The sequence below is a fragment of the Alligator sinensis genome, unplaced genomic scaffold (genome assembly GCF_000455745.1).
Source record: "Alligator sinensis unplaced genomic scaffold, ASM45574v1 scaffold94_1, whole genome shotgun sequence".
Taxonomy (NCBI): domain Eukaryota; kingdom Metazoa; phylum Chordata; order Crocodylia; family Alligatoridae; genus Alligator; species Alligator sinensis.
This window is the reverse complement of record NW_005842073.1, coordinates 526138-528279: the sequence shown is the minus strand read 5'-3', so window position 1 is coordinate 528279 and position 2142 is coordinate 526138. Positions and strand designations below refer to the sequence as shown.

The following is a 2142-nucleotide window of genomic DNA, read 5'->3' as shown; positions in this document are numbered from 1 at the left end:
GGCGACTTTGCAAAGCAGCTGATGGCTTGCAAAAAAGCAAGCCAGGCTGCTGGGGGGTAACACAGCAGCCTTTGCAAAATGCTGGTGTCCAGACCAGCACTTGTGTGTTGTGACGTACCCAGGCAGTCCCCGTGTTTACCTCTGGAGCCTCCCTGTGTACCTGTACAAGAGAGATTGCCAATCCCTCCCCCCTGGCACCATGCAGCAAATAGCAGGAAAAACAAACAGAGAAATGAACCCAAACAATGAATGAAATCCACCTTTGCAACCAAGCAGTGTAAGGGTGGATATGGAGGCAGACACAGGAAGCCTGGAAACCATGAGGTTTTATTGTTTGAAACACAGTATTATAAACAGTTACTTGTGCTTCTTTTCCTTCATCCCACCATGACCCTGAACCACCCCTGTCTCCCTGAAACACAGTGGTACTGTCCTGACCCTGGTGGCAGTCATACGGCCCTGCTGTGACCCCACTGAGTTAGGGAGAACAGGCTCAGGTGTAATTCTCCACTTGTCTTACACAGAGGCAAGATGAGCAGACCAACTTTTCCCTTTCGGACATCATACCCATTTATTTAGGAAGTTCTGCACACTCTGAAAGGCATCCTTGAAAATGTCATGTGACCTCTATAATTCAGCATGGGACTTGTTGACCATGTCTTTCAAATTCTGCATGGTGTCTTGCATTTGCTCGAGAATGGCATCCTCCTTATACAGTGATTCACAGAGTTTGTCCCACCAGGCATCTTCATGTTCCATTCTGGCTACTGAGGACTCCACCAGAACCTCGAGCGAGGTTTCGCAGAACCATCTCTGCTTGCTGTGAAAATCTCTGCAGTGCTCTGCTGTAGTGTGAGCAGGGCACCGTTCCCAGCGGCCATGGGTCATGGTGGCTGAAAAAAAAAGAAAAAAAGTAATGGCTGCCTTCCCCCCAAAAAGGGGAAAGTACACACCCCCACCCCACCATACAGTGCAAAAAATCCTGGCAGGCACAGAAACAGACCCCGGAACAGTGGGGCACTACTTGTACTGCCCAAAACATACAAGTACTCGCTTTGGAAACAGGTCCATGGCTGCCACTGCCTGCGCTAGCTGCAAAAAATTAATTAAAGCAAATAATTAGTTTGGCATGTGTGTTATATTACAAGCTATTGAACCCATCATGCACTGAAAGAACATGGTGACCCACCTATAGCAACACATGAATTTCTCCCCCTCCCCCAAACCAACCAGCACGAACCTGGGCATTACCTGGCAGTGGCAAGAGGCATATTACAAGAGACTTACCAGGTCCAGCATGTTCTTGGGTCTCGGTAGCAGTTGATGGTGCATCATCCACATGGGTTTCTTCCTGACCCTTCACCTCCTCTGCTTCATCATCTGTGCTAATCTGTGGAACGGAAGGGCTAAGTGGCACTAAGTGTATGGTGACTGATGGTTCTTTCTGCCACTCATGGTAATCAGGGATCAGTCTCCATACAGCTGAGACATGCTCATGGTTTCACCTTCAGGAGGGGCTGCTGCTGCCTCCTCGTCGTCCTCCTCCTCCAGCTCAACCCCAGTGCTGAAAGTCTCCATACCTGGGCTGTCATCTGCATCCTTGGAGAGAATGATGGACAGCTTGTCCTAGAAAGGGGCAACTGTGAGACCTGCCCCAGAATAAGAGTTCGCATCTTTGGCTCTGTAAAATGCTGATCTCAGGGACTCAATCTTGCACCAGACCTGGGTCCAGTCATGATTATGCCCTTGCACCTGCATGCCTTTTGCGATCTTGACATAAACTGGCTTATTCATTCTACTTTCTAGCCTGTCTATGATCCTTTGCTCTGACCAAATGTTGATTAAGTCCTCCAGTTCTTCCCAGGTCCAATTGGGTCCACGGGCATTGGAGGTATCAGCCTCCTGGGCCATCATCTCCATACTGCTGGCTTTGGCTTTCTGAGACACAGCGAAGCAGTTCGTAGTCAACAGCACAAGCAATTTATGAAAGGGGGCTGGCAAATTGGGAGGGATGGGGGCACTTTTATACTCAGGCTGTGCTTGCATGAGGGTCTGGGAAAATTCAAAGGCTTGTGAATTCATTATCAATAAGTGTCAAAACACCCAAAGGTGATGAAGCACCCAGTTAACAACAGAAAAGAC

At 48.7% G+C, this 2142-nt stretch overlaps 1 pseudogene; it reads right to left on the bottom strand.

The window, feature by feature from the left end:
• Window positions 1–377: 377 nt before the first annotated feature.
• On the bottom strand, window positions 378–1794 carry LOC112550290 (annotated as a pseudogene).
• Between the last annotated feature and the right edge of the window lie 348 nt (window positions 1795–2142).